The sequence below is a fragment of the Typha angustifolia genome, chromosome 8 (genome assembly GCF_048772165.1).
Source record: "Typha angustifolia cultivar Huaian chromosome 8, ASM4877216v1, whole genome shotgun sequence".
In the NCBI taxonomy this organism is placed as follows: Eukaryota; Viridiplantae; Streptophyta; class Magnoliopsida; order Poales; family Typhaceae; genus Typha; species Typha angustifolia.
In genome coordinates, this window is record NC_133246.1 from 9423485 (window position 1) to 9437733 (window position 14249).

Below are 14249 nucleotides of genomic sequence, written 5' to 3' on the forward strand. Positions count from 1 at the left end.
CATGGCAGGACTGAGTCAACCAATATCCATGGGTTTGAATATGGATGAACTAAGAGGCATGTTCCAAATATTGTTGCATAGAGTTAACAACATACAAAAGAATCACAATGAATTCAAGGAATATGTCGTGAATCAATTGGGTTTGTCATCTCCTCGATGACGAATGGAGTTTCAAGAAGGACTAACGGTGGGATCCTATGGAACCAATACCCTATAGGTTCAGGTGCGTCATATGAGTGTCAATGATCCCCTCCTACCTATGCCTTCACATCATCCCCCACCTTCGTTACAAAACCCAAAACCGGTAGTGGTGGAACCCGAGAGGTGTGTGGCACCGGTGCGCTTCATCGATGAGGAGGATTGGCACTTTGAGGATAAGGTTGATCCCTATGGAGATGGTGATGGATGTGCTCGAGGATTTAGAGAAGGTTATCAACATGCACAAAGGTTTAGACTTGAACTAAGGATCTTTCGCAAACCTGACAACGCTATTCGGGGGAGAACCGCACGATTGGACTTTCCAAAATTCTAAGGCGGTGATCCAACAGATTGGGTATTTCAAGTTGAACAATATTTTGATTGTCAAGATACAGCGGAAGATGCAGAAGTCTAGATGGCAAGCTTTCACCTCCAAGGAATGGCATTGCATTGGTATTGATTGATAATTCATGGTGGTAGATTTATCGAATGGGCTGATTTTTGTAAGAGGACTACACACAAATTTGGGACAGCGGCATATGAAGATTTTACTACCACATTTAGCAAGATGATTCAAAGGACTATCGTATTAGAGTACCAAGTTGAAGTTGAAAGAGTTAGTAATCGTTGTGAGCCACTATGGCCCGAACTTACTTTGATAAGTATATTTATTTCAGGGCTACGAGAGGAGATACAATCGGATGTTCATGCTCTATGTCCTACTTCTCTTGAGGAGGCCTTTAAGAAGGCTGTGATGATGGAACAAAAAAAAGGCTTTAAAGATGGCAGCAAAAACCAATTAGGGCAACCGAGATGGGCGATTTGTACCTAGAATGCCGGTTGGAAATTCTGTGGTTTCAAAAATAATGGCTGCTACTACTAGACCACGACCACCTTTAAGACCTTCTTTCAATGTTAGAGGAGGCACAAGACCCCTCGTTCAAACTCTCACACCTGCCTAGGTGGAGGAGTGAAGAGCGAATAGCCTTTGCTTTCGATGTGATGAGTATTTCACCCTCGATCATCGGTGTTCTAAACCGATCGGGAGTGTGATGCTTATCGATGGTCCTAAGGAGGATGATGAGGTAGTTGATGATGGAGAGTGTCCAGAGGAGACCCATGAGGAGACAGTTGATGAAGGTGTGGAGAAAAATATCCAAGCTGAAATAACAATGCATGCATATTCGGATATTTCCATGCCAAGGACATTACGAGTGGACAGACTCGTTAGAAAGCATTGTGTGCACATCCTCATCGATTCGGCAAGTACACATGACTTTCTAAATGAGAGGCTAGTGAGGAGATTGGGTTTGGAAGCCGAACCAACTACGGGTTTGACATTGCTATTGGAGACGACACGAAGCTTATGGCGGAGAGCTTGTGTCGCCAAGTCGATATACGGGTGGAAGGACACGACATCATTGTGGACTTGTATCCGTTGGCACTGCGAGAAGCGGACATTGTTCTTGGTGCTCAATGGTTACAGAGTTTGGGACCCGTTACATTTGATTTCCAATGCATGTGGATGAAATATAAACAAGGAAATAAAGATGGGCGGCTTGATGATGTTCGGTTTTTGCCGATTCCTGCGATGCAGCCTATGGTGGGGCTGCCTTATGCGTATGATTCGGCCTATCTTCTTTAGTTAGAACCAGTAGGAGATGAGCCTCAAATGAGTTCAGACATTACCATTGAATTGTCTAATTTATTAGATAACTTTTTTGGACTATTTGAGGAGCCGCAAAAGTTGCCACCGAGGAGAGCAACGGACCATCGCATAGAGATTGTACCCGGGGCTACACCAGTGAACGTGAGGCCATATCGGTCCACATGTGCAAAAAGAAGTTATCTTAAAGATGGTAGCTGAGATGTTGGAGCAAGGCCTCAGACAACCAAGTCATAGTTCATACTCATCCCTCGTGTTATTGGTTCTCTAAACACCCTTCTCTACGTCGCCTCCGTCTCGCCAACACGTGTACTGACTCGTATACCTATATCTCCTCTACTAGATCAGATATATGTGTGCCCATGGCCTGATCCGCCCCTACTCTCGCCCACAATAGCGATACATGAAACATGGGATGAACCCAAGATCCCTTTGGCAACTCTAATCTGTATGCTAGTAGTCCCACTTGCTCCAATATGTGAAATGGTCCAAAATATCGATGCGCTAACTTGGGATTGCATACCAGACGTAGGGTAACTTGTCGATATGGCTAAACTCGCATGAATACAAGATCCCTGACCTCAAACTCCAACTCCAAATGTCGGCGGTCATATACCTGTCATGTGCTCCCGTAACCTCAGTAGAACTACATCCCGATCTGCCAGCTCTATCTCTATCTTCGTCCTCTCTACTGATGCCTCAGGGTCGTATGTCCTCAGGGTAGGTGCTGGTCTATCATACATTGCCTCGAATGGTGTTATCTCGATGGTGCTGTGAAATGCAATATTATAGGACCACTCTGCCCACGGTAAGTAATCGAGCTATCTCCTCAGTCTCTCGCCCACAAAGCACCGGAGGTACTGCTCTATGCCTCGGTTCACCATCTCAGTTTGGCCATCTATTTGTGGATGATAGGCTGAACTAAGGTTCAACGGGGTACCCTGGAGTGCAAAGTACTTGGTCCAAAAGCCACTGATGAAGACTCAGCCTTGGTTGGATACAATCGAATGTTGCATGCTGTGAAGCTTAGCAATGTCGCACACGAATACCTCTACCACCGTCCTTGCTAAATATGATATGAGTGCGCTAGGGCTAAGAAGTAAGCATACTTACTCAGCTTGTCTACCACGATGAATATGATTAAGTACCCCCTCACAAAAGGTAAGCTCTTAATAAAATCCATGGAGATGTCCTCGCAAATCCTCTTCAGCTCGAGCAAGGATTGGAGTAGTTCAGCTGGCCTCAGTGAGTCAGTCTTTCCCTATTGGCATACCTCACAAGCACGCACGAATGCCCTTAGCTCCTGTCGTACTCTAGACCACTACAACACTATAGTAGTCTCTTGTGAGTCCGTAGGAGCCCCTCGTGTCCTACCTCAGGGATGGAATGAAAATGCTCCATCACTCTTTGTTGCGCCCATGGTCCAATAGCAATCCACTTTTGCTCATAATCCTAGGATGACTCATAGGGTCGTCCTCTATCTCCTACAAGATTTTCAAGATATCTAGATCAGTAGTGCTTGTGACTCATATGTTATCTAAGAAGGAAAAGACAGGCACGGTCAGGGTTGCCAGTTCAGCTGGTTTGGGTTATTGGCATAGTGTGTCCATTGCCTTGTTCTCTGCTCCTTTCTTATATTACAGCTCGTAGTCATATCCCAATAGCATGGTGACTCACCTCTACTGTGCGGGCATATAAATTCACTGCCCCATAAAATAAGGTAAGCTCCTTTGATCAGTCTGGATCACAAATTGCCTCTTGATCAAATATGATCTCTACCTTATCACGGCATGCAAGAACCACTATCGGATTAAGGGGATTTTGGGGCTGACCGGATATTATCGCTGCTTCATCGTCGGATATGGCAAGATCGTTGCTCATCTCACTTCTTTGTTGAAGGACTCTTTTAGATGGACGGATGAAGCCACTATAGCCTTTGAAAAACTTAAAACAGCAATAATGACGGCGCTCGTTCTAGTGCTACCGGACTTCACTAAAGAGTTCATTATGGAATGTGATGCGTCGGGAGTTGGCATGGGAGCTATACTAATGCAAGGAGGATGTCTCATAGCCTTTCTTAGTAGGGCTTTGTCACAAAAATCCCACTAATTATCAACTTATGAGAAAGAGATGTTGGCAATTCTGCATACGGTGACAAAGTGGAGGGCTTATTTGATCGGTAGATGATTTATTATATGAACCGATCAAAGGAGCCTTCTATACTTTATGGGATAGCGTATACACACTCCGGCACAGCAGAGATGTGCCACAAAATTGTTAGGGTATGATTATGAAATCTAATACAAGAAGAGAACGAAAAATAGAACAGCGGATGCACTATCGCGAAAACCCGATACCTCCGAACTTATAGCCTATTCTTCTCTTACCTTTCCCTTTCTTTGACGAGCTGAGGTATATGCATGTACATTTGACCCAGATGTTTTGAGATTATTGCAGGACGTGCTGGATGATCCGAAGCGCCATCCAGATCATCCATCACTTCCTGTAACAATCTCAAAATATTTGGGTCAGATGTACATGCATACCTTAGCTCATCAAGAAAAGGGAAAGTGGGAGAAGAATAGGCTGCAAGCTCGGTGGTATCGGGTTGGCGTGATAATGCATCCGTTGCTCTATTTTTCGTTCCTTTCTTATATTGAATTTTATAATCATGCCCCAGCAATTTTGTGGCCCATCTCTATTGTGTCGGAGTGTATATACGCTGTCGCATAAAGTATGGAAAGCTCCTTTGATCGGTTCAGATAATGAATCACCTACCGATCAAATAAGGCCTTCACTTTATCACCACACGCAGAATTACCAATCTTCTCTCTCTCTCTCTCTCTCTCTCTCTCTCTCTCTCTCTCGTAAGTCGATAACTGTTGAGATTTTTGTAATAAAGCTTTGCTAAGAAAGGCAATGGGACGTCCTCCTTGAATTAGTACAGCTCCTATGCCAACTCCTGACGCATCACATTCCATAATAAACTCTTTGGTGAAGTCCGGTAGCACTAAAACGGGTGTCGTCATTATTGCTATTTTCAGTTTTTCAAAGACTACAGTGGCTTCATCCATCCATCTAAAAAAGTCATTCTTCAACAAAGAAGTGAGAGGAGCAGCGATCTTGCCATACCCGGCGATAATATCCGGTTAGCCCTAAAAATCCTCGCAATCCTATGGTGGTAGTAGGAATAAGTCAAGTGGTCATGCATGGTATGTTTTGAGGATCCGCCGCTACACCTTTTGCTGAGATGATGTGGCCTAAATACTCTACTTGTGGTACTGCCCATAGGCACTTGGACTTCTTGATCTTTAGCTGCTTTTGCTTCAACAAATTCAGCACATCCTCCAAATGCTACCAATGCTCTAATTAAGTCCTGCTATACACCAAAATGTCGTCAAGAATACCAAAACATACCTTCGCAATAGAAGCCGAAATATATCATTCATGAGGCCTTGAAACGTAGCTGGAGTATTGGTGAGACCAAAAGGCATCACCCTGAACTCGTAATGCCCATCAGGAGTCTGAAATGTAGTCTTATACACAACCGCCGAGTGAACTCTAATTTGATGATACCTAGCCCTCAAGTCAAGCTTACTGAATATTGTCGCCCCTACAAGCTCGTTCAGCAGCTCCTCTATAATTAGAATAGGATACCGATACTTGACAGTAATAGCTTTTAGTGCCCGATAATCGACATAAAAATGCTATGTCCCCGTCCTTTTGCACCAATAGCACGGGCGAAGAGTAAGAGCTATGACTTGGTTAAATGAGGCCTTACTCCAACATCTCGGCTACCATCTTAGAGATAACTTCCTTTTGCACATGTGGATATTGATATGGCCTCACATTCGCCAATGCAGCCCCGGGCACAATCTCTATGCAATGGTTCGCCGTTCTTCTTGGTGGCAACTCTTTTGGTTCCTCAAACAGTTTAGCAAATTTGTCTAATAAATTAGACAACTCAATGGTAGTATTTCATGGAATTGGATTCTTGATTTCTTTGATAAGCTCTGATACCTATTGATAGGCTCTGATACCAATTTGATGGATTTGGAATCAAAAGATCGGCTACGGAACAATTCCTTAAGATCTAAATTTATTGTAGGAAGCAGTCTGCGCAACCGTGGGAAAATATTTGTCAGATATTCTATGGTAGTCATAAAATTATGAAACTAATTGGATTGGATCTATAACTTCCTGATATATAACTGTTGTATTTATGCCCTTTGTAGATTCGAACTGTAGAAGGGACGGAAATATGGAATAACATGGGTGATGGTGGTGGTGACGGGTGGAGTGGATGTTAGGGTTATGGATAGGTATCGAGATGAGGGTAGATTGTGAAAGTGATTAAGGGAAGAAGACGAAGAGACTGAAGTGGTCGAGCTTCCAAAGAAGAGGGGTGGCTCGACATACGAGAGAGATTATAAGCGAGTAGAAACCTTGCCAACGGTAGAGGTGGAAGGATGGTGAAGAGGGAGGAGGGAGGAGTCTAGAGGGAAGATAGGAGGCAATAAATTAAGAATCCAATTCCATAATGAAGTTGGTTGCCATCCATATATTTATAGAGGCTAGCCAACAAGTCCTAAAATAATATGAAATCCTAATTCTAGAGGATTCCCGTCGATCGCGTTCGAACGCGCCTGATCACGTTCGAACGCACTCAAAAAGACCCTTCTCTGGATTTGCGAACGCGACACAGGGGTTCTGTAACAACCAAATCCAAAAAAAAAAAATTTCATGGGCATGACGCGACCGGCCACACTGTGGCCAGCCTCGTGCCCATGCCAGCTGCTCATGCAGCTTGGTGGGGCGCCACGCGCCTGCGGCCGCTACCGCAGCCAACCAGCTACGGCCAGCTGGCCGAGGTGGGCCCCGGCGGGTCCCGGCGCCGCCACTACTTCTCCTCTACCGCCTTCCCTCTCTCTCTTTAAATCTCTCTCTCTCTCTCGATGCTCTCTCTCTATCTCTCTCTCTCTCTCACTGAGGCCGGTCATTGCCGTCACCACCTCCACGAGCGCTGGTGAGCTCCTCTCTCTCTCTCTCTCTCTCTCATTCTTGCTCGAGGGTGGGCTCGTCTCTCTCTCTCTCTCTCTCTCTCTCTCTCTCTTTCTTGCTCGAGGGTGGGCTCGTCGGAGCCGAGCCACTGGCAAGAGGCCGACCGCTGGCTGGCCAGCAGCGGCCGGTGCCCTCCCCGCCGGCCCGGGTCCGCAACCGCCTCCCTCACCTCCTCTCTTTCTTCTCTTTCTCTTCTGTTCTTCTTCTTCTTCTTCTTCCTCTTCTTCTTCTTCTTCTTTCTTTCCTTCTTTCTTTCTTTCTTTCTTTTTCTCCTTCTTCCTCAGCTCCTTCTCTTTCTTTCTGCACAGTGTTGGGCTCGGCCCAGCACTGATGGCAGATGTGATTAATTTATTAATTAATTAGTTTATTTATGTTATTTATTTAGGTATTTTTCTTCTTAATTAATGCAAATAGATTATTTAGACATGAACTATTTTAATAATATTATATATCCTTCAATATAATTTTATTAATGATAATTTTTATAATTAATGATCAATTAGGTATAAATATATGTAATACTTACATTTATTTATTTATTTATTTACATATCTATTAGATTAATAGATAGATTTGTAAATTATCATTATTTACATATAATTAGGTTTTTATCTATATTTATATTTTATTTATAATTAAAATCTAGCCAATCATAAAAATAAGTAGAAATTCTAAAATATAATAAATCATCATATTTTACTCGAACGGATTATAATGGGATAAACAACTAACTTTATGTTACTTAAACATTTTCAGATCCCGAACCCCTTATTTGAGACCCCGTTGTCCTTGCTAGCGAGAAATGTCACACGGTTGATGGGCGGATGTAAGGGATACGTGGTTTGTATCTTCTAATCAGTGTGAGTAGTCTTATCCCCTAGATCCCTTTCTCAAATTAGGATATATTACATATTATGTACATGCATAATTTGGCTTCCAGCATGATTATATGACTTTATATAGAGATGATTTCAGTCACGCATATTTTATCATGCATTTGATTAGACTGATCTGGGATATGAGTACATTAGTGATATATAGAAATGATTGGAGATGATTATACTGTTATAGTTTTATGTTGGGATGATTTCTATCATGAGTATGCATATAATAGATTAGCATGAGTATGCATGTGTTAGATACATGGTTGGAGTTTGCATTACATCATTTTGCTCTTGATTCCTATTCCACCTAAATTCCTGTTATGCATTGACTTGTTATCGTACTGGATATATGCAACCGGACCAATACGCTCCAACACCCGAATACATCCACGGTCCAACAACAAACCGCCTTGATTCTCTAACTCGGGATAGTGCTCGGGATCATCCATCACCTCCTGCAATAATCTCAAAATATCTAGGTCAGATATACATGCATACCTCAGTTCGTAAAGGAAAGGAAAGGTAGGAGATGAATAGGCTGCAAGCTCGGCGGTATCGGGTTGGCGTAATAGTGCATTCGTCGCTCTATTTTTCGTTCCCTTCTTGTATTGAATTTCATAATCATACCCCAGCAATTTTGTGACCTATCGCTACTATGCCGAAGTGTGTATGCACCGTCCCATAAAGTATAGAAGGCTCTTTTGATCGGTTCGAATAATGAATCGTTTACTAATCAAATAAGGCCTCCACTTTGTCATCACATGCAGAATTGCCAACATCTCTCTCTCATAAGTCAATAATTGCTGAGATTTTTGCCATAAGCCTTGCTAAGATAGGCAATGGGACGTCCTTCTTGCATTAGTACTGCTCCTATGCCAACACCCAATGCATCACATTCAACAATTTATTCTTTGGTGAAGTCCGATAGCGCTAGAACGGGTGCCATCGTCATTGCTATTTTTAGTTTTTCAAATGCTGAAGTGGCTTCCTCCGTCCATCTAAAAGAATCCTTCTTCAATAAAGAAGTGAGAGGAGCAATGATCTTGCCATATCTGATAATGAATCGACGATAATAACCAGTCAGCCCAAAAAATCATCTCAATCCGATGGTAGTAGTTCATACATGCAACTTTTTGAGGATCCGCCACTACACCATCTGCTGAAATGATGTGGCCTAAATACTCCACCTTTGGTACTCCACATTTGGTACTCCACATAGGCACTTGGACTTCTTGATCTTCAATTGGTTTTGTTCAACAAATTCAGCACGTTCTCCAAATACCGCCAATGCTCCAATTCAGTCCTATTATACACCAAAATATCCTCAAAAAAATACAAAGACATACCTGGGCAAAATATATTATTCATGAGGATTTGAAAGGTAGCTGGAGCATTAGTGAGACCAAAAGACATCACTCGGAACTCATAATGCCCGTTCGGAGTTCGAAATGCAGTTTTGTGCACATCCGCTTGGTGAACTCTAATGTGATGATACCCGGCCCTCAAGTTAAGCTTACTAAATATAGTTGCCCATGCAAGCTTGTCCAGCAACTCCTCGATAACTGGAATAGGATACCGGTCCTTGACGGTAATAGCGTTTAGTGCTCAGTAGTCGACACAAAAATGCCATGTCCTATCCTTTTTCGCACCAAAAGCACGGGGGATGAGTATGAGATATGACTTGGTTGTATAAGGCCTTGCTCCAACATCTCGGCTACCATCTTTGAGATAACTTCTTTTTGCACATGTGGATACTGATATGGCCTCACGTTTCCTGGTGTAGCCCCGGGTACAATCTCTATGTGATGGTCCGCCACTCTCCTCGGTGGCAACTCCTGTGGCTCCTCAAACAGTCCAGAAAAGTTATCTAATAAATTAGAAAATTTAATGGTAGTACCTGAACTCGTTTGAGGCTCATCTCCTGCTGGTCCTAACTGAAGAAGATAGGCCAAATCATACGCACCAAGCAGCTCCACCATAGGCTACATCGTAGGAATCGGCGAAGTCCGAACACTATCAAGCCGCATATCTTTGTTTCCTTATTTATATTTGATCCACATGCTCCGAAAATCAAATGTGACGGATCCCAAACTTTGTAACCACTGATCACCAAGGACAATGTCCGCTCCTTGCAACGCCAATGGATACAAGTCCACAATGATGTCGTGTTCTTGCACCCGTATACCAACTCGGTGGCACAAGCTCTCCGCCCAAAACTTCGTGCTGTCACCAATAGCAACGTCAAACCCCGTAGTCAGTTCGGCATCCAAACCCAATCTCCTCACTAGCCTCTCGTCTAGAAATTTGTGTGTACTCCCCGAATTGATAAGGATGTGCACATAATACTTTCTAACGAGTCTGTCTACCCGTAACGTCCTCTACGAGGATGTACCCAAATAAGCATGCATCGATATTTCAGCTTGGATATCTTCCTCCACACCCTCCTCAACAGTCTCCTCTAGACACTCTCCATCGTCAACTACCTCATCATCCCTCTCAGGACCATCGATAAGCATCACACTCCCAATCGATTATAAACACCAATGACCGGGGGTGAAACGCTCATCACATCAAAAGTAAAGGCACTTCGCTCTGCGCTCCTCCACCTAGGCAGGTGTGAGAGTATAAACAGGGGGTCTAGTGCCTCCTCTAACATTGGAAGGAGGTCTCAAAGGTGGTTGTGATCTAGTACTCACAGTCGCTGTTTTTGAAACCGTAGAATTTCCAACCGGCGTTCTAAGTGCAAACCACGCATTTCTAAGTGCCCCAATTGCTTTTCGCTGCCATCTTTAGAGCCTTATGCTTTTGTTCCATCCTCATGACCTTCTCAAAGGTCTCCTTAAGAGTAGTAGGACATAGAGCATGAACATCCGCTTGTATCTTCTCTCGCAGTTCTGAAATAAATGTACTCATCAATGTACATTCGGGCCAGAGTGGCTCACAACGACTACTTACTCTTTCAAACTCAGCTTGGTATTCCAATATGGTAGTCCTTTGAACCATCTTGCTTAATGTGGCAGCAAAATCTTCATATGTCGCTGTCCCAAATCTGTATGTAATCCTCCTATAAAACCTAGCTCATCTGATAAATCCATCAGCATGAATTATCGATCTATACCAATGCAATGCCGATCCTTAGTGGTGAAAGCTTGTCATCTGGACTTTGGCATCTTCCGTTGTACCTTGACAATCAAAATATTGTTCAACTTGAAATACCCAATCCGTTGGATCACCGCCTTGGAATTTTGGAAAGTCCAAATGTACGGTTCCCCCCCGAATAGCGTTGTCAGGTTTGCGAAAGATCCTTGGTTCAGGCCTAAACTTTTGTGCATATTGATCACCTTCTCTAAATCCTCGAGCACGTCCATCACCAACTCCATAGGGATCAACCTCATCCTCATAGTGCCAATCCTCCTCATTGACGAAGCGGATCGGTGCCGCACGCCTCTTGGGTTCCACCACCGCCGATCTTGGGTTTTGTAATAGAGATGGGGGATGATGTGAAGACATAGGTAGGAGGGGATCATTGACACTCATATGACGCACCTAGACCTGTGGAGTATTAGTTCTATTGGGTCCCACCACTGGTCCTTCTTGAAACTTCGTTCGTCGTCAAGAAGATGACGAACCTAATCGATTTACAACATATTCCTTGAATTCATTGTGATCCTTTTGCATGTTGTCAACTCTATGCAACAATGTTTGGACATGCCCCTAAGTTCATCCATATTCAAACCCATGGACGTTGTTTGACTCGGTCCTGCCGTTGTCGCTCTAAAGGAATCGGTCTTACGGTTAGGATCATCGTGCATTGAGTCCTCCCTTGTCGGTGTGCTCTCCATAGGGTGGATTGTGGAAGTGATTAAGGGAAGTAAATGAAGGGAACAAAGTGGTCGAGATCCTAAAGAAGAGGGGTGGCTCGGCAGTCGAGGGAGATTAGAAGCGAGGAGAAATCTTGCCAACGGTAGAGGTGGAAGGATGGTGAAGAGGGAGGAGGAAGGAGTTTAGAGAGAAGATAGGAGGCAACAAATCAAGAATCCAATAGCATAATAAAGTTGGTTGCCATCCACATATTTATAGAGGCTAGCCAACAAGTCCTAAAACAATATCCTAATTCTAGAGGATTCCTATCGATCGTGTTCGAATGCGCCCGATCGTGTTCGAACGCACTCAAAAAGTCCCTTCTCTGGATTTGCGAATGCAACACAGGCGTTCACAAGGCGTTCACAAGAGTTCACAAGGGCGTTCGAACGCGACCTACATAAATTTTATTTTAATGAAAATAAACACCTAATGCAATAAGAAAAGATCCTAACTAAGTGTATCACCCAACCTTTGTAATCACTATGTGCCTAGGACAATGTCTACTTCTCGCAGCCCCAACATATACAAGTCCACAATGATGTCATGTCCTTGCACCTGTATATCGACCCAGCGACACAAGCTCCCCGCGGTTGGCTCAGCATCCAAGCCCAATCTCCTCACTAACCTCTCGCCTAGAAAGTTGTGTGTACTCCCGGAATTGATGAGGATGTGCATGGAATGCTTTCTAACGAGTCCGTCTACTCGTAGTGTCCTCGGAGTGGAAATACCCAAATATACATACATCGATATTGTAGCTTGGATATCTTCCTCCGTGCCCTCCTCCAAAGCCTCCTTATGGACGTCCTCTGAAGACTCTCCATCATCAACAACCTCATCATCCTCCTCAAGACCGTTGATGAGAGTCATACTCCCTATCGGTTTAGAACATTGATGACCGAGGGTGAAATATTCATCGCATCGAAAGCAAAGGCCCTTCGCTCTTCACTCGTCCACCTAGGCAGGTGTGAGAGTTTGAACGTGGGGTCTTGTGCCAACTCTAACATCAAAAGAAGGTCGCAAAAGTGGTTGTGGTCTAGAACTCGCAGCTATTGTCTTTGAACTCGTAGAATTTCCAATCGGCATTCTACGTGCATACCATCCATCTCGATTGCCCCAACTTATTTTTGCTACCATCTTGAGAGCCTTATGCTTTTGCTCTATCCTAACGACCTTCTCAAATGCCTCTTCAAGAGTGGTAGGACAAAGAGTACGAACATCTGTCTATATCTCATCTCGTAGCCCTGAAATGAATGTGCTCATCAATGTCGGTTTGGGCCAAGGTGGCTCACAACGACTACTAACTCTTTCAAATTCAGCTTAGTACTTCAATACGGTTGTCCTTTGAACCACCTTGCTTAATGTGGCAGCAAAATCTTCATATGCCGCTGTCCCAAATCTGTATGTAATCCTCCTACAAAAGTTAGCCCAACTGGTAAATCCTCCACTATGAATAACTAATCTATACCAATACAATGCCGTTCCTTGGAGGTGAAAGCTTGCCATCTGGACCTTTGTGTCCTCCTCTATCCCTTGATAATCAAAGTATTGCTCCACTTGAAACATCCAATTCGTTGGATCACTGTGATACGATTCGGACTTCACCGATGTCGTCTCAAGCATGGATACACTTTAGGAGTGTCTTTGTTTCTTGTTTTAATGTTTAATTTCTAAAAAAATAAGTTTTCTGTAAGTCGCGTTCGAACACGGGTGGAGTGCGTTTGAACGCGGTTATGAATGCGGTTGTGAACGTGGTTATGAGAGTATGCATTGTGCGTTCGAACGCAGCATTCGAATGCACTGTGAACGCCTACATTGCGTTCACAAATTCAAAGAAGTGGAAAGCAGGCGGGTTCGATCGCGCGTTCGAACGCCTGCATCGTGTTCGCAAATCCAGATAAGAGCGAACTCGGTGTGTTTGAACACGATCGGGTGCGTTCGAATGCGGTCGGCAAAAATGTATTATTTAAGGTTAATTTTGAATTGTTTGGTTAGCCTCTAAAGGATGTGGATGGCAACCAGAGAGTCATTATTGAAGAGTTGAGTTTTGCCTCGCCTTGCCCGGCGACGCCGCTTCTAACCTTTTTCTACTGGCCAATAACCCTAGACTCTTAGGGGCGGCTCTCTCCTCCCCGTTCTTCCAATCTATCCAACACTTGTCCTAACCCTTCCATCAACCATAACCCTTCGACCACCACTTTTCACCGGTGCCACCCTATTAACGCCGGTCTGCCTCCAACCACCATCACCTAGGATCTCGTGCCTCCATCCACGGATCTTGATCAGACCACCCTGATGTTCGTCCGCTAATCGGACCATATCTCAAGATCTCCATATTCGATTCGCTTGAAACTTGATTTATTGGAAAGCTATTTTCTGGGGCTACAACATATCCAAATTATATGTCGATCCGATGGCGGCATTTTTTGAGATCTTATTACAAAGTTTCGTGCCAGATCTAGTCTAGATTAGAGAATTGGAAGAGATCGAACCTTAGCCTAAGGGGAGATCATATCAAGCCTGGTATCAGAGCCACCATTCCTCGGACACGCGCTTCCTATGACGACAACCAAAGCCAT